Source organism: Zootoca vivipara, chromosome 1 (assembly GCF_963506605.1).
Source record: "Zootoca vivipara chromosome 1, rZooViv1.1, whole genome shotgun sequence".
In the NCBI taxonomy this organism is placed as follows: domain Eukaryota; kingdom Metazoa; phylum Chordata; class Lepidosauria; order Squamata; family Lacertidae; genus Zootoca; species Zootoca vivipara.
The window spans coordinates 53,784,798-53,804,461 of record NC_083276.1 but is presented as its reverse complement, the minus strand read 5'-3'; positions in this window follow the sequence as shown (position 1 = coordinate 53,804,461).

Sequence of the window (19,664 nt, the reverse complement as noted above, 5' to 3'; positions counted from 1 at the left end):
GAGTGTCAGCGGAGATTCATCACGCTGACTGCTTAACTGTTCAATTCCTCTGCCATTTGCCATTTGCTGAAATGTATGCAAATAGATAGATACTGTGTGTATATATTTTTCCTCCTAATATTATTGCATGAGATATAATATCAAAGGGAGCTGACGGTTCTGCAAAAGAACAAATAGATTTGTCTATTGCTATTCATTCATGAGCTTTCTGTTGTTTTTTTCAATGTTCCAAGCAGAAGAAACAACATCATGTGATTTAAGAGGCCAATCCAGCACTGTAAATAACATACAAAGAAACAGCTTTTGTGAACACTTCACAGATAGCCCACGGGCTGAAATGTATTTGCTCAAACTGTTCATTAAATAATCATAAATAGGAAATAAAAGTCAGAGTGACTAGTTCATCTTTTTCTTGTACAACATGCAAAACTGAATGCAGAACTCACACAGTAAGAATAAGGTATGTGAACTATTTTAAGGCTTCCTATCTTATGTTTGAGGCTTGCTTTTCAAAAATAAAGCAGTATTTCCCAGTTATACCAATCATGTTTTTTTAAGTGAGTAAAAGCTTTTGGCAAGTGCTTATTAAGGATGTGCTCTGCAATGTGATTTGTTTCCATTATTTAAATTTTCATTTATTCATTTAAACAAATTACATTTATTCTTTTATTTTATTTGTTTTCATCACATACATTTTCTTTATGCTATTTTTTTAAAAAAATTAAGAGTTTTATTTTCAACATTATAAAGAAAGTGTGTAATACTAAAATTTGCATAAATTAGCACACTCCTAATGCACAGATTTACTAATAAATATATACAGTGGTAGCTCGGGTTACAGACGCTTCAGGTTACAGACGCTTCAGGTTACAGACTCCGCTAACCCAGAAATAGTATCTCGGGTTAAGAACAGAAAACGTGCTCCGGCGGCGCAGCAGCAGCAGGAGGCCCTATTAGCTAAAGTGGTGCTTCAGGTTAAGAACAGTTTCAGGTTAAGAATGGACCCCCGGAACAAATTAAGTTCTTAACCAGAGGTACCACTGTATCAGTAAATACTGTAGCATACCACTCCAATCTCCAAGTGGTGTGAGATTCCAGGGATTCCAGGCACTTACTCAAGGTCCGTGTTTCCCTTCAGAATGAGGCACAATGTTGTCTTTATGTTATATGGTTTATTTACTCAAATATATAACTTGAGTCTACAATGGATGGGTTCACAGCACTACCTCTCCAAGAGAGTCTTGCTTCTTTCACAGCCACAGCCTTGGATTCAAACAGAAATCAACCACTGTGCTCTGACTCTCTCTCCAGCTTGCTGCTTTTCCTCTAGTTCACATCACAGCCCCAAAACTCTACTCCTGCCTTGTTCTGTTGAGGGAAGAGCTGCGCCCGTTTTCCATCTCACACAAAGCCCCTGAATACAAATGGACCATCACCCAGGCGATCACCTAACCAAGAAGCCAGCCTGGATTATATTTTAACATTTGCTGGATCCAGGGGTTAGAGGTGTCATAACACACCCAAATTCATAATAAAATATTCTAATTACAGTTTATCAAGCCATTCTTAGGTAAAATGTGTGGCTGAGCTGTATGCTATACTTTCAGATTCTAATACTATCTAGAAAACATTTCTGAACAAACCCATCCTTCCTTACTTTAAGAACACAAGAAGATTCTGCTGGATCAGACCAACAGCCCATTTAATCCAGTGCCCTGTTCTTACAGCGGCTAGCCAGATGCTTATGGAAAGCACATCAGCAAGACTTGAGCTCAATAGTGCTCTCTGCTTCTGCTGTTTCCAGCAACTGGTATTCAGAAGCAACTGCTTCCAACCGTGGAAGTGGAATATATCCATTAGAGTTAGTACCCTTACCTTTCAATTTGTGCAATCCACTTCTAAAGCCAAGTTGGTTGGCTATGATCAGCAATTCAGGCTCCAAGCACAGTCTATGTAAAATGAAGCTCTGTGTTCCCCATTCTTTCATTTTGGACTCGTTTTTTGCAGAGTCCATGGACCTACAGAAACAAAGAGATGTGAGTGGGGTGTGGGGTGGAGATAGAGCTATAAACTTCTGAAAAACAGAAATAACAGGACTTCTGGGAATGCTGCTCCACCTCAGGACCTTTATTGACCTTGCACTTCATCTTGATAGATGGTGGTAGCCAAATCACCTTGCTTCACGTTACAATTAAGTATTTTTGGTGCAATATTTTGTATACTTCTAAATGGTGAACAACCTTGGGAAAGGTAGCTGGTAAGGCATCTATGCAAGAGATTGTTAATTGGATGTGTACAAAAGCAAGAGCAGGGGTTGAAGATATCTGAAAAGATGACTTCTACTAGGCATAATGGTTTCAGAAGAGAAACAAAATTACATTTTTATAATGGGCCATTTAAAATAAAACTTCTCCAAGGTCTTGCACTGTTGGTAAACTAAAACAAAACAAGATAACAGGTAAAGATATATAGGTAAAGGTAAAGGGACCCCTGACCATTAGGTCCAGTCGTGACCGACTCTGGGGTTGGGATGCTCATCTCGCGTTATTGGCCAAGGGAGCCGGTGTACAGCTTCCAGGTCATGTGGCCAGCATGACTAAGCCACTTCTGGCAAACCAGAGCAGCGCACGGAAACCCCATTTACCTTCCCGCTTGGAGCAGTACCTATTTATCTACTTGCACTTTGATGTGCTTTCGAACTGCTAGGTTGGCAGGAGCTGGGACCGAGCAACGGGAGCCCACCCCGCCGCAGGGATTCGAACCGCCGACCTTCTGATCAGCAAGCCCTAGGCTCTGTGGTTTAACCCACAGCGCCACCTGCATTAATAATAGCTGTTGGAAAGGCTGCCGACTCCATTCACACATGGTAGTCCTCTTTTAAAAAATATAGCAACTTTTAGAAGAATGTTGTAGAACAGATAGCCTGATTGGACATTCTATCCCCATTCATCCTTTGTACAGTCTAATTTGTGTGTCTGAAAGAAATAATAAAAAATGAGAACTTAGAGCCACTAAGCAGTAGTATATAATTACTAAATGGCTACAATCTAGCACTTCTGCTGTAAAATAACAAATGAATGAAGTATGTTACATAGCCTCTATCATTAAATTGAGATAATGTGTCTACCTACATGAATATAAGGACAAAAGGGAAAGGGTGAGATCCAAAATAATGTTAGTGTAATTAGCTTGAAAGCATTGTTGCTGCCACCAAGTACAATAGTATTAATGGTTGTGTTAGAAGTTGCAAGACATCTTTTGAAAGCACAAGACACCACACTAAGTATAAGGGCTCCTGCTGGCACAGGTATGAGAAACCTCAGAAGCAGGGGCAGAATGTGGCACTCCAGCCTTTTCTAGCTCCCCTTTGGAACTCACCCAATCCACACACTTTTCCTTGCCAAGCCACCAGAATGTGTCCTTGGACTCTGGTGTCCTTGAGCCTCTTACTTTTCTGTATGGAAGATAGAGAAGGGTGTGTAAATGTGTGTAGAAAGTAGCCTCTTGTGCACAGGTGAAATTTACATTCATTGTATATCAGAAGGGCACCACAGTCAAAATAATCAAAAACAACCCTTGGCCATTGTGGAATTAACATCAGTGCAAGAAAAACCATACACACCACCCTAGAATGTTATTTCCCCTTTAATATTTTAATGCAATATATTTTCTCATAACTGATAGAATTATTGAAAAAAAGACAGTGGAAATGTCGAGCACAGCATTATTTTCAACATACCAGCATGCCTATGAGGTTCTTTTTATTTAGTATTTTACTTTTTATTTATTAAATTTGTTTTTCACTCTTCACCAAAATCTCAGGGCAGTTCATGTCATAAAAATAGAAGATAAAAACACAAATACACAATAAAAATAAGAACAGAAATAAGACAAAGCAATAACCCCTTTCCTTTTGCATTCTTATGAAATTTGTTCATTTTTAAATATCTGTTACCCTTTGGAATACTGTTTCTGCTATATCATTTTGCACATCAAATCTTTGCGTCTTTCACGTGCTCTTAATTCCTAATAGAAATGTCATACACCACCATGCAGATTTAAATCTTGTGGTGACACAGGGGGCTGTGTTTAGATTTATTTGCTTCATCATATTTCTCTCTCATGATACTTGTTTTTAAAAGTCATTGGCAATGCAGGGTATATGTGTGGGAGATGCTTTGCCATTTATTTCTTGAGACAGAAAAAAAAGTGTCAGTGCTTGCTGTCCTGCAGGGTAAAGCACTCTGCTTTGGGCCACACCCTGAGGGAGGACAGACGAAGGCAGGAGGAATTGGTGCAGCAAGACTTTGCAAAATGCATTTGGCTGACACTGGATGTAATTAATTCCTGTTTTTAGAAAAAAGTGGAAATAGATGGGATCCTCTTTAAAAAAGGGCCCTGGTTGTGCTTGGGCCCCTGAGAAACCCCTGCCAGGTTGAAGGTGCTGGGTGTGGCCCAGGCCTTTTCTGTATGGCCCCACAATCATACCAGGCTGTTTGAGCCAATCAGTGCAGTTGGCGTGATTTGGGGGGGGGGGGCTATAAAAGTGGCAGCTGGCTGAGGGACTTGCTTCATGCTGCAGAACGCCCACCCTCCTGTCCCTATTTGTATAGGTGTTGCTGCTTTGGCCTTGCTTTGGGTATTGGTTGGTTGCCTGTTTTGGAACAGGGGCCAGATAGGATTTTTCTCCATTTGGCAAATTGGCAGGGGCCACTTGGTTTTCGCCTACCCCCTTAGCAATCGTTACAACTTTGTAAGCTTTGGCGGTTAGGCATTGGCTTAATGAAGTGTGTGGGAGGGGAGGTGTGGCCATCACCTGCCCCTCCATGAATAAGGGTATTCCGGTCAAGGAATCTGGGGGTCCTGGATCTCGTCTGAAATCCGCTTGAGGGGCTAGGGCCATACCAGGACCAGAGGAACCCTGGGGTGAGCTTCGGTTGGTCTTCATTGATGTTGCTCCCTTGTTTGGTGTTTACCCTTTCAGACTACCAGCCAGAGATGCAGGAGTCAGTTATAGTGTGTTGCCAATGCCTAAGCCAATACCACTCACTTTGCTGTAATCAATAAAGTTATGGCCTAATTTTTTCCCATTAACTTAAACCAAAATTACGTGTCAGTGTGGAGTTATTTACTTGGGGAAGGGCTTGGGGGCCTTGGGGTGGAACATTTATTATATACCGGTATATACAGTATACCAGCACATCCCACTTTGATATATTTAAGTGTATTTTTAAGAGAACAGTTTTCTGTCCCCTTCTCAATTTCTCTGGGAAGGGTGGAATTGTGGGTATGTGGCACAGGAGCAGAAGAGTTTGAATGTCCAGCGTTTTCCAAGCAAGCAGCACCAGAAGTATGAGGATAGGGCACAGAACAGACAACAGCAAGGTGATACATCCCGACCTCAAAGTGCTGTTATTGAAGAACCACTGTCCTGCTGCCCTCCCCTGGGGAAAACTGCTTTTTAGTGCACAACTGCAGCATAGGGCAATTGGGTTTCCTGCAGATTGCAGTTTGTTCTGATTGAAAGCTAAAGAGTGGGTTTTCCCTGGGAAAGGAGTCGTCCAAAGAGGAAAACATTTGCACCCATGCCTAGAAAGCTCATGTCAAGCAGAAAACCATTGGGACCTGTGCTTCTTAGACATGGGAGAAGCAGAAGTGTGGACAAGCCCATATCGTCTGAAGTGTGGTGGTGGGTTTCCCCCCCTTAAAACACACACACAGCCCATAATCTCCAAAATGGTCCAAATATACTTGGAAGTCCTTTCTCTGTTTCAAGGTGCTTCAGGCAGACACTAACCCTCAATGTGTCCACAGCTGCCCACTTAGGTATAGGCAGTGGTTTTTTCCTACTCCTGTAGAAATACTACTCCTCAAATGATTCCCCTCAAACTTAGATTCACAAAATGTTTAGCGGGTATGTGTACTCCTGCATCCCTAGAAAAAAAAGCACTGGGTCTAGGATTTATCCAAATCTGATGTACACCCCTGAACTTTAGCATTTTAAAATGTTCTATATGCTGTGCCACTCTCAAAGGTTTGTATATGCAGATGCATAGCACTGAGAGCAAAACGCATGATGGTTATTAGTGTTATGTAAAAAGTGTATGCCCATGGTCTATTCTTCACTGTTAAAAGTTTTGGATCTCATCAGCTCCCGTGTCTTCTCAGAGCAAGCTGTTCTTTTGGCACAGATCACAGTACATCTTGCAAATGTAACCACTTATTTTTCTCTCTTTTTTTCCTGCAGTGACTTGCTTCACAGCAGACCTGTAACACTTAATTAACAAGCCTAATTTGAAGAACAACACAGCCATCATCCTTTTTTTTTTCCTTTTAAGAAAAAGTGTGCAGGGGGGGGGGGAGACAACCAAGATTTCCAGGCTTTTTAAGGGTAAATGGTCTTCCTTCAGATTCTTACACAGCATTCAAAGAGGTCAGTGAACATTAGAGAGGATCATAGGCGCAGTTCTAGGAGGCCAGGGTCCCTTGCCCCTCCTAAAAATTTTCTTATTCACAGCCCCCTCAACATTTTCTCTCTCCCCCCCCCCATCCACCAGCCTTCCCACCCCACTCCTTCTCAGCTAGGCACCACCTTCTGATTCCGGCTTGCTTCCAGGAGGAACAAGGGGCGGCACAGCAGAAGCAGAGGGCGTGTGTGAGTGTGATCGCCTGCCTGGCTGCTTGTCCCCCCTTCACCCGCTTGCTTGCTTGCTCCCTCGTGTGCTGTGACATGGAGCATCCCAGAAAGAGTGCACAGGTGGGAGGGCCAGCAGAATACCTGATGGTGGTCCTGGGCGGGACCAACTTGACCTTCTTTCAAATTCATGGGGGTGAGGCAAATTAGTCCCCAGTGAGAGCAGACGCATCAATCTGAACTCAGTACTCATGCAAGTTTTCCTGCAACATTTGCATAGTCATTCTCATCAAAATGCCATCCCATATTCTTTTATCCCATTTTATCCCATGAAATCATTTCTGTTTGTTTCTTTTTAAAAAAAATATATTGAATTTTCTGTGGAAATGCTAAATCCAGATTTAAGAAATATGAGATAGCGTTATGATGAGGATGACATCATGTCAATGTTAGGCAGAATTTTTAGGCATGAACAGCACTGGGAGCACAATAAACAACTGTGTAGTTGTGCCCCATGTATACACCATACATTTAAAGCACATTTAAAGCATCCCCAAAGAACTCTGGGAACTGTACTTCACACCTCACACTAGCCATCATAACTGTGGGAGCTCCTTGCATGTCACTGATTACTAATTGCACTGGAAGAAGCAATGGCAGAGGTCTCTCCTCCAGGCCCTTCTTGCAGGTATCCCAGAAGCATTTGGTAAAAACAGGATGTTGAACAAGATGGAACTCAAGTATGATCCAGCAGACCTTTTGCCATGGTATACAACTTTAATTCCTTGTGCAGATACAAAAACAGATACTGAAATAACTGATACACACGCAGGCACACTGCTGGAAACAGGGTGTCTCTGAATGCCTGTTATTTGGAATCACAAGTCTTGAGAATGAAGTTTCAGAAGTAGGGAGAGTTTTGTTGATTCATGCCCTGCTGGTGGGCTTCCCATTGCATTTTGTGAGCCACCATGAGAACAAGGTGCTGGGCTAGATAGGCTTTTGTCTGATTCAGTAGGGCTCTTACCGGTACATTATTATGATTCTTTGCTGCATAATTCTTTGCTCCTCGAGGGCTTGTTGCCAATTGAGAAAGGTGCTGGAGAAGTTCTCACTGCAAAGGAATCAACAATCATGCAAATGCCAATCACCATTTCACCCCTTAAATTTATTATTATCGGGGCCCTGCACTTCAATTATTTAGATCATTGAGCATTTTTGTTCCAAAGGGGCAGTTTAGCCATTTCAGTGCAATGTCATATTGTCTGAGGAAATTAAATGACATGAAATGAAATATTTCTGTGTGGAGGGGGGATTACCCTAATAGAATGATTGAATTTGTTCAAAGAGGACCGCTTTTACACATACTTGCAGAAATACACATGCTTATATGCCAGTGTAATATCAATAAAAACAGCAAAAATGCCTGCTTCTCAGTTTTTTAAAGAAGTAAGCATTCTTTAAAGTATTCCATCAAAAAGGTTCAGTGTTCTTTAATTCCTGGGACCTTGAAACTGACACCAGAACATCACAAATGCTTTTCCAAGGCCAGGTTTCTGTGGACCCTGACCATCTCCTTCAGGCGATGAGTGATGAGCATCCCCAGATTCTAACATCGTCTAGCCTCTCCTCCCTGTATATTGGTTTATGGACTAGGAAATGAACACATATGCCCACATTATATGTATAGACCAATTGATGTCAACAATGACTATAATTTGAATGAAAATTGAATATGCTTCACCTTGGTGGGAACAATGGTGGACTGTGTGCCTGCTTAGTCTACTGTCCAGGTACTGACTGTTGATGATCCAGTTCAAGGTCCCTGTTCTCCTTTTATTTAGGTTATTTCTCTTTTGTTGTTGTTGTTTAGTCATTTAGTTGTGTCCGATTCTTCGTGACCCCATGAACCAGAGCACGCCAATATTTGTATTGTAGACACCAGCCTTCTCCAAGCTGGTGACTTCCAGATGTTTTGGATTATTATTTGTTGTTGTTTAGTCGTTTAGTTGTGTCCGACTCTTCGTGACCCCATGGACCAGAGCATGCCAGGCACTCCTGTCTCCACTGCCTCCTGCAGTTTGGTCAGACTGATGTTGGTAGCTTCGAGAACACTGTCCAACCATCTCGTCCTCTGTCATCCCCTTCTCCTTGTGCCCTCCAACTTTCTCAACATCAGGGTCTTTTCCAGTGAGTCTTCTCTTCTCATGTGGTGGCCAAAGTATTGGAGCCTCAGCTTCAGGATCTGTCCTTCCAGTGAGCACTCAGGGCTTATTTCTTCAATAATGGATCTTCTTGCAGTCCATGGGACTCTCAAGAGTCTCCACCAGCATGATCAGCCTTCTTTATGGTCCAGCTCTCTCTTCCATACATCACTACTGGGAAAACCAAAGCTTTAACTATACAGACCTTTGTCTCAAAATACCCCTGGGCAATACTATTGTATTGTATTCATTTGTATTGGTAGTTTTATTGTATTTTTAAAAGTGTGTATGTTTTTATTCACTATACATTTATTGGATATATTAAATAAAATAAATAAACAAGTAAGATAGTAGGATCATAGAATCGGAAGAGACCACAAGGGCCATCCAGTCTAACCCCCTGCCAAGCAGGAAACACCATCAAAGCATTCCTGACAGATGGCTGTCAAGCTTCTGGTTAAAGATCTCCAAAGAAGGAGACTCCACCACACTCCTTGGCACCAAATTCCACTGTCGAACAGCTCTTACTGTCAGGAAGTTCTTCCTAATGCTTAGGTGGAATCTTCTTTCTTGTAGCTTGAATCCATTGCTCCGTGTCCGCTTCTCTGGAGCAGCAGAAAACAACCTTTCACCCTCTTCTATAAGACAGTAGTAGTAGTAGTAGCAGCATTAGTATGACTTCTACATTTATACCCCACTTTTCCTCCAATGAGCTCAAAATAACATACATGGTTCTTCACTTCTGCATTTTATTCATCACAACAACACTGTGAAGCAGCTTCGTGAGGTAAGTTTAATAAATTTAAGAAATAAATAAATAAGAGACCGCAATTGGCCCAAGATCATTCAGTGAGTTTCATCAGTGAGTGGAGATTGAATGCTCGTCTCCTAGGTCCTTGCCCAATACATCCGTCGATATACCACACTGGCTTCTTCCAGCAATATCCTTGCTATTCCAGAATATTAATCCTTAATAATTCAGACAGGCATCTATTTCTTATAAGGTTCATCATTTCTCCATCTTTTCATACTCAAGACCAGGCATCCCCAAACTTCAGGCCTCCAGATGTTTTGGACTACAATTCCTATCATCCTGCCCACTGGTCCTCTTAGCTAGGGATCATGGGAGTTGTAGGCCAAAACATCTGGGGGACAGCAGTTTGGGGATGCCTGCTCAAGACAATAAAGATTTCTCTACAGACACTGGCTTTTTCCTATATTTCTCTCCCTCCCTCTCTCTTTTTGTTTGTAAGATTTGCCATTTTGCTTCTTGTAGAACTTGTTTCTGAAACTGCCAGTTTCTCTTGAGTTTTCTCTTCCCCCCACCCCACCCACCTCCTGTTTGATTTTGCTTATCTCTTCACAGGGCATTGCTTACTAACTCTCTGAATTTGTTGATGTTCTGCAGCAATCTATATAAAAGCCAACCTTGCATTTTCTATTGATATTTGATCAATGGCTCTGACAAAATATGTGAGTGATTATTCATAGGCTGGCTTGATACAGTGATTGATGTATGGCTATATTTAGATTATAAAGATGAAACAGTGCCCAGATAGACTGCATCTTGATATTGCCCTGAATTTGGAAAAGCAACAGATTCATATTTCAGCGACACAACTGAGCATTTCAAAGGCTGCTTTGGAATCGAAGTAAAATTACTCTGCAAGGCCTTTCAGGTGGCTTCATTTCCTGAGCACCAGATTTTGGAAGGGCTTCACTCCAACCAGGTTTCATTCATGTTCTGCCCCATTTCATACTACTGGGATGACTTTGTTGGGAGTGCTGGAAGTGAGGAATATGCAGAATTGTGATTCCTCTTTCAAGAACTAGCTCACCATCTGCATAGAAGCATATGAGAAGACAGAAAAGAAGACTGCATAACTCAGTGTTTTCCAAACTTGGGTCTTCAGCTGTTTTGGGACTACAATTTCCATCATCCTTACCACTGGTCTTGCTAGCTAGGGATGATGGGCATTGTAGTCCAAAAATAGCTAGAGACCCAAGTTTGGGAAACACTGGCATAACTGACCATGCATCCCATTGAAATCAATCAGCTGACTTTGTAAAAATAAATTATTTTGCAATGAAAAACATTTTGCTAAACTAATGCTTTATATAAGGATATGGCTAACTGTTGGCCTAGATATTGCTAGAGAACAACTCTTATCAAACCTGACTATTGACAATGTTGACTGGGCTGGTGGGAATTTTAGTCAAACATCATCCAGAAGGCCACACTGCTTTAAAGGTGAATTTGTCTGTTTATAGATGTCAGGGACAGTGCTGAGGAGGGCTCACTGAGGGAGAATGGTGGGAGCCACCCCCTCCCCCTGATCCTGAATCTTCCCAGGAGCAGGAGGACAGTATAGATTTGGAGGAATGGTTTGTAGAGGGGCATAGTTCAGAAGGCAGAAGCTGGGAAATACTGGATGGGGAACAGCTAGCAGAAGAAACACTAGAAGAGAGAGAGCTAACAGAGTCACAGTCTCTGGACAGCATTCACACATACCCTTCCCCAAAGACACGGAGATCTCAGAAAGTGTCAGAACAGAAAGCACAGAGGGTAGAAACTCAGATTACAAAACGTAGGAGTGATGTAGATTAATGGGGGGAGTGAGCCTTAATTGGGAGCACCGCCATTCCTAGGTAGACGTGTTCTTTTCTCTCTCACTGTTATTATTAAAGACTCTAACTGGTAAGACGTTTCTTTTGATTGATCTTCTTATTTACTGTCACAGGGGAGGAAGCCGATCCCCCAAAGCCTGACAGTAGAATATATACCACCAGGATGGTCCATTAGAACAGATATTTTCACACTGTTCAGACCCAGGATCCACTTATGCAAATATGCATTTGGTGACTTGTTCCTTTCCTTTGTAAGATTTTTATTAAAGTCCCCCCCCCCATAATGCCATTTTTTAATCTTTTCCATTAATTTGCATGGTGGTACCTCTGTTCTAACCCACCTTGAATCAGACCACAACCTGCCAATGGGTCCCCATCCAACAGTTGAAGACCAGAGTGTGAAAACACATACATACCGTATATATCAAAACATCAACAGGATAATGTTTTTATTGGAACCACCACCACCACCAACAACAAAATCACCCAATAGTCAGCAAGTTTTGTTCGACTTGGCTTCAGGCTGGATGATATGTTAAACAAAACACTCCAGCGGGTGCAGAATGCCGCGGCAAGGCGCCTTATGGGGTTCCGGCTGCGGGATCACATTCATCCAGTGCTTTACCAGCTGCACTGGCTCCCGGTGGAGTACAGGATCAGGTTTAAGGTGCTGGTTTTGACCTTTAAAGCCCTATGCAGCTTGATAAATAAATTGCTGTTAGAGACTAAGACCCCCATGGTGGATTTCACCAGTGGAGGTATTCACAGTAAAAAAGGTTAATATGGAAGGGGAGAGGCCGACATATGAAGAAATTTTAAGGAAATCCGAACAAGGATGGAAATTGAAACCTTATGAAGAAATTAAAGATTCCCTGACTAGCTGGTTACAATACCACCAAATAAATGGCATATTTTCAAAAGACAAAAAGATTGGCTTTGAGGATAAAAGGTCCAAATTTCAAACAGAGTTGCTAGAAGGCAGAACAAAATTATTGTCTAAAATGTATGATTTGTTGCTAGAATGGTATACAAAAGATGATTGACAAAAGAGGTGATGATAAAATGGGCAAAAGATTTTGGGAATAATATTGAATATGATGCGTGGTTGAAATTATGGAATCAAACATTAAAATTTACTGCATGTTCCGCCTTGAAAGAGAATGTTTGGAAGATGATATATAGATGGTATTTAACTCCAGTAAAACTATCTAAAATGTATAGAATGAGTAATAGAATGTGCTGGAAATGTAAGGAGAAGGAAGGAGACTTTTATCATATGTGGTGGAAATGCGATAAAGTTAAAGAATTTTGGGAAATGATATATAATGAATTGAAGAAGATTTTTAAATATACTTTCCCCAAAAAACCTGAAGCATTCTTGTTAGGAATGATAGGTCAAGAGATTACTAAAGAGGACAATGTATTATTTTTGTATGCAACAACCGCGGCTAGGACATTATTAGCCCAAAAATGGAAGACCCAGGACTTACCGACGATTGGAGAGTTGCAGACAAAAATGATGGACTATGCAGAATTAGCGAGACTGACTAGCAGGATCCGGAACCAGGGAGAAACAAGGTTCCTAAGAGACTGGAGTAAATTTGTGGATTATATGGAAAAGAACTGTAGAAGTTTAAAAACACTTGCAGGACTGAAATAAATCCGGTGAATTGACTTTAAAGGGAAGATATAAAGGAACTGCGGGATAAGAACTGATTAGAAAACCTATTGAGGGGAGGGAGGGAAGTCAAGCTCGGCGGAGCATTGTTAATAGAAGATTATGAGAAGGGTAAAAAGAGCAATGTATGGTATTGTGTTGTTTTGAATGTTTGTTTGTTTTTGTTTAATGTTTTTAAATGTGTTTTAATTGGAAAATTTAATAAATTGTTATAAAAAAATAAAGCCCTATGCAGCTTGGGACCCTCATACCTATGGGACCGCCTCTCCTGGTATGCCCCGTGGAGGACCTTAAGGTCCACAAACAACAATATTCTGGAGATCCCGGGTTCCGGTTTCCGCCTGCAGGAATGGCGGACCTGTTTTCCATCTCTCTGACCTTCGTAAGGAATTTGGCGGTTGCTAGGGGAGTAAATGGCAACCCCCTACCCTCTCCGGGGGTTACGGAGAGGGGCCGCTGGCCCGCGATGCCCCCAGACCCACTCCGACTGTTTTTGGAGTGGGGGGAGCTTGGGCTGAGCACTTACAAGGGCCAGGACTCCCGGACGCTAATCTGCATGGCGGGGATTTCCATGGTTAAAGAAGATAATTAGGCTTAAATCTATGGACATACTTCAGAAGGAGGGGAAGAAGCGCTGTTTACTGCTGAGAAATTTATGCTGCTGAGGGAGAGGAGTCAAAGATTGTACTGCATCTGGAAGAAGGATTGATGGGGACGGAGCGATAAGGGAAGTGAGTTTTTATTTTTTTTTCTTCATATTGTTGCCTCGTACCTTCCCGGACGCGATGTCCTGGCTTGTTTGGAGTGAAAGAGAAGCAAAAGACTGTGTGAGTTGAACTTTATAACTGTTGTTACTGAGCATATTTTTTAAAGATGTGGAGTTGCCGATGAGAAAAGCCCCCCCCTAGTCGGACGGAAGGAGTTCTGGACGCGTTCGGAGGATTTATGAGCTGTGACGCACTTTAAATTGGAGCAGCGACCTGAAGCTAAGTTCAGCTATAGGGCAAGGAGATCCATTAATTTACCAAGAGTCTATGGTTTGATGTTTGGGTCTCCTGCCTGGAAAAGCTGTAAATTCTATAATGATCGTAAATCTTCATGGCTATGAGAGAAAACGAAAGTGATTTGAGCTTTTTAAGATGGCGCTACTTCGAACTGCTTCGACGCAACAGGGAGCTCCATTAAGAAGATTTATGGGGAGGCTGGACTGATTAACTCACACAGGAGAAAGAACATCTGTGAAACTTTGTTTGATATTTATCTCAGCAGCTGGGAAACAATCGGATGAAAGTGGAAAACATCTATGTGACTGTAAGGGGAAGATCTGGATTATTATGAACTTGGAGGACGATTTGAACTTTAGAAAAAAGACAGCAGTGGACAGTTGCGAGGAATTCCCAATTTCTTGAAGCATGGGAACCCAAATAAAAAATTCTTTAGATGATTTGGCATAACATTCGGTTTGATTGATATATATATGTGTATAATTTGAAATATTGAATGTGATATAATTGGTTTTAATTGGAAAATTAATAAAAATATTTTTTTTAAAAAAAAAACAATATTCTGGAGATCCCGAGCCATAAGGTGGCTAGATTGGCCTCTACTAGGGCCAGGGCCTTTTCAGTATTGGCCCCAACTTGGTGGAACGCTCTTTCACAGGAGATCAGGACCCTGCGGGATTTGTCATCTTTCCGCAGGGCCTGCAAGACAGAGCTGTTCCGCCTGGCCTTTGGGTTGGACTTAGTCTGACCCCTGTGTTTTCCTCCCTCATGGCTTGGATTTATGGACTACTTAAAATCAGGCTGCATTTTAAACTTAAATTTTAAATTTTAATACTGTATTTTAATCTGTGTTTTAATCAATTGCTTTTTATGTATTATTGTAATTTTATTGGTGTGAGCCGCCCTGAGCCCGGTTTTGACTGGGGAGGGTGGGGTATGAATAAAATTATTATTATTATTATTATTATTATTATTATTATTATTATTATTAAAATAAATGTTTCGGTGGTGGTGACCACGGCATTAGGTCATGGCAATAAAGTCCCAGTGTGGGTGAAGGTATAATTTCAGAAATATATAGAGGGTAATTTCAGAATTAAATTATTCAGGAGATGACCCATGAAATTGTACTGTAGGAAGAACTTGTGACACAGGGGTGGCAGGAGGTGCATATTACAAGTTCGAGCTGGGTCCCTAAAGTGATTTGGGCCCCAGATCTGTGTGTGGAAACATGAATCAACATCTGTCCAAAAACAGCTATGCAATAGCCTCAATATTTCTTGTTTGCAAACGGAATCATTTATAACCATCTACATGAAAATATACCTAAATAACAAAACAGATATTAAATTCACATAACAAAAGATGTTTAACATAAGTTATACATCTTTAAATGTAGTCCATAGGGCTTAAGTGGAGAGGCACATTTGGAGAGGCAGTCCTGAAAGTCTCCATGTTTATGTGGTGGGAGGAGTTGTCCTGAGGAGAGGTTTTATGAAGAAAGAGATAGAGCAAGAAGTCTAGATTTTGGGAGCAGACATTGATAAAGAAAGGATCCTTTGTTTACTGCAACTGAATCACTTACTTCCCTGGAAGACACCCTCTTGGCTGAATAGACAGAGTAGGTTTCAAAGCTACTTTACACACTCTACTCTCATGGGCGTAGGCAGGGGGGCAGGAGGGGGCAATTGCCCCCCCTAGAAGCAGGGCCGCTGGCCAGCCTGCCCCGCTGCCCGCCCGGTGCCGTCTCCCTTCTCCCTGGCTGGCTGTGGGGCGGGCGGAGGAAAAGCCAGGCAACCGCTTTGCGCGGCTCTGGGGCTTTCCCTCCACCTGCCCCGGCGATTGCAGAGGGGGAGGAGGGGATCGGAGGGAAAGCTGGCAAGGGAGAAGGGAGCTTTCCTTGCCCCGCTGTGGCCCCTCCCCCTCCCGCTTGGCCCCGCCCCTTGGCCCCGCCCCTTGGCCCCCTGATTTTCATCCTGGCTACGCCCCTGTCTACTCTACAGGATAATGCTTGGCAAAGCCTTTAAACACAGTCCCACTGCAACTGGCTGAATAACATGTTTTGAACAGGATCTTCAGCTGAACAAAGACTGCTGGTGTCCTTCTACTGAGGCTCCATAGAGAGCATTCTTACATACTGTATCTGTGCTTGGTTTTTCAGCTGCACAGTCATGGATAGGAAAGTGCCCCAGAAGGTCATAACTACAGCCCAAAAGATTATCAGTCATCATCTCCCATCTCTGGAAGAACGATACAATTTCTGTTGCCTTAAAAAAGCAAACAATATTTTACAAGATTCATCTCATCCTGGATATAGTCTTTCTGCACCGTTGCCTTCGGGCAAGAGATACAGAACAATTAAATCAAGAACGAATAGATTAAAAAACAGTTTCTACCGTGTTTCTCCTAAAATAAGACACGTCTTATATTTATTTTTCCTCTAAAAAAATACATTGCGGCTTATTTTCGGGGGATGTCTTATTTTTTTATTACCGGTAAGCATGGTACAGCATTATTAAGTATGGTACGGGGCTTTCTTGCGCTGCCCACTGAGCCTGCTGCTGGGTCCCAGGGCTTCACACGGCAGGGCTGAGGCTGCTGCCGGCTCCTGCTGGCTCCTGCAGCTTCGTGCGCCGCCCGCTGCTGGGTCCTGGGGCTTCATGCAGCGCGGCTGAGGCTGCTGCCGGCTCTTGCCGGGTCCTGTGGCTTTGCGCGCCTCCCGCTGCCGGGTCCTGGGGCTTCGCGCGGCGTGGCTGAGGCTGCTGCTGGGTCCTGCCGGGCCCTGGGGCTTTGTGTGCCGCCCGCTGCCGGGTCCCTGGGCTTCACGCGGCGCAGCGCGGCACGGCTGGGACTTTGCCCCAGCACCTGAGGGTGTGCGCTCTCTTCAGCAGCAGCTCCGAGCTGCTGGGAATCCCCTGCCTGCGCGGCCACCCCGCCAGTGCTCGAGAAGCCGTGAGCGCTCAGGAAGCTGTGCCTGCTTTTCGCTTGGAGTCCGCCCCTACATCGTCTGGGCGGGCACTTCTCCGCCGATCAGCTGGAGAGCGGCGGTGTGTGCGGCTTCAGCAACGAAGCTGCCTTTTCTCCGACCTCCTAGGGGGCTTTCTGCGGAGCTTCTTATCGGTTGGAGACGCCTGGGGGCTAACTCCAGCAACGGCTGCGTTGGAGCGCTCGCGCTCCCCCTTTCATTTGAGGCTCCTTTGTGGCGTCGGACGGCATCGGGGCCAGAAGGATCAGCCGCCGCTTACTTGTTTTTTGCGCGCGTGCCCGATTCTTCCACAGGGGAGTTCCCGGGTCTCCTGCTACGGCCTCACAGCAGGGTTGAGGCGGCTATTTCCTGCCCAGGAGGGTCCCGCGAACGTCAGGGTCGGGTAGATACCGGTACCCCCCCAACACGTCTTATTTTGGGGGGATGTCTTATTTTTTTTAGCCTTTAAAAGATCGTGCCATGGCTTATTTTAGAGGCACGTCTTATTTTAGGAGAAACACGGTATCCAAGAGCTATAACCATTTTAAATGCTGTAACTAAATAATATGATATTGGGGAGTTGTGATGGGTGTGTATGTATGTGTGTGTGTGGCTGTAATTGTATTTTTGTTTGTTTTTTTATGGGATGGCATTCAATTTCGTTGTACTATGTATAATGACAATAAAGTATCTATCTATCTATCTATCTATCTATCTATCTATCTATCATCTATCATCTATCATCTATCTATCTATCATCTAAGACCAACATTATCTAAAGACCCTCTGCCAAAATTGGTTTGAGAACAACTGAAAGTATCAAGTTTGTATCAGTCACAGATAGTGGGAATGACTCCGCTGGTGCATTTGCACAGTGCAGGCCTCCCCACCACCTTGCCCCTTCCACTCTACCTTCTAGTACAGCGTTTCTCACCTGGCTGGTGTGCCGCGAGGTGCGGCGACGAGAAGGGCGATTTGCATTGTCACGTGCCTGGCGGCCGCCAATACTCGACACTGACCCACCGGAAAGCAATATTTCTCCTCCTCTTTCCCAAAGCTCAGTGCAAACGAGCCTGGCGGCCGCCAATACACATCACTGACCCGCCGGAAAGCAATATTTGGCAAGTGTTTCTTACAGTCATAATTATAATATAGGGCAGCACAGAGTTAAATTTTTTAACTTTTTTTAATGGTGGTGTGCCTCGTGATTTTTTTCACGGAACAAGTGTGCCGTGGCCCAAAAAAGGTTGAGAAACACTGTTCTAGTAAACAGCAGGAACTCCATTATCAGGAGGTCAGGTGAGCATTGCCTCCCCAACCTGTCACCCACTACATGTTGTGTTCAGCAACAGGCAAGGGAAAGGTCTTACCTCTTATCGCAGAGCACACAATTTGCATGCAAAAGGTTTAGGGTCAATCCCCAGTGTCTACTGGTAGGGTAAATTTTCTCCTGAAACCTTGGAGAGCTTCTGCCTAGGCAGAAAAATGGTCTGGCTCAGTATAAGGCAGTATTTTTATGTTATTGTCTTTTAATTTTGTGACTGCTGTCACCATCTGCAGTGATCAAGGAGCCCAAGAAAGTAAAATCTCTCACTGCCTCCATTTCTTCTCCTTCTATTTGCCAGGAGGTGATGGGACCAGTGGCCATGATCTTGGTTTTTTTGATGTTGAGCTTCAGACCATATTTTGCGCTCTCCTCTTTCACCCTCATAAAAAGGTTCTTTAATTCCTCCTCTTTAATTCCTCCTCACTTTCTGCCATCAAAGTTGTGCCATCTGCATATCTGAGGCTGTTGATATTTCTTCCGGCAATCTTAATTCCGGCTTGGGATTCATCTAGTCCAGCCTTTCGCATGATGAATTATGCATATAAGTTAAATAAGCAGGGAGATAATATACAACCTTGTCGTACTCCTTTCCCAATTTTGAACCAATCAGTTGTTCCATATCCAGTTCTAACTGTAGCTTCTTGTCCCACATAGAGATTTCTCAGGAGACAGGTGAGGTGATCAGGCACTCCCTATGTCCCTATGTTCAAATAGCAACTCTCGGTTTGCAAAAGTGATTCGGCAGATGAATGTACTCTACTAATCACCCGTACCCCTGTTTTGAAGAGTGGATGTGTTATAAACCTGAAAGCTTCACATCATGTTTAAAAGGATAGAAAGGTTGAGGCAGGATTGCTCTAACTCTTAAAAGGTTATTTCCCCCCCCCCCAGAAGAAGAAAAAACATTGTCAGATGAAAAGGAATTGTGTTCTAAATTAATCTGTCATTCTGCTGTTGTTAATAAAGGTTTAGCTTCCGACTGTGCCTCCTATTTTATTAATACTTTCAAATTTCACTTTGATTTTGAGGAACAACCAAACACTTCCTCATTATTCATTGCTATTTGCCATTCTTTAGATGTTACGGAGCTTATTCCTGTCATATGCCTTTGAAAAGAGATTTCCCTCCACCCTTCAGCATCAGATATGATGAAGCAGTTCAGTAACAGTAGCACACTTTGACGAACAAAGGGAAACTTCTCTTTTACCACCTGTCTAGTAATTG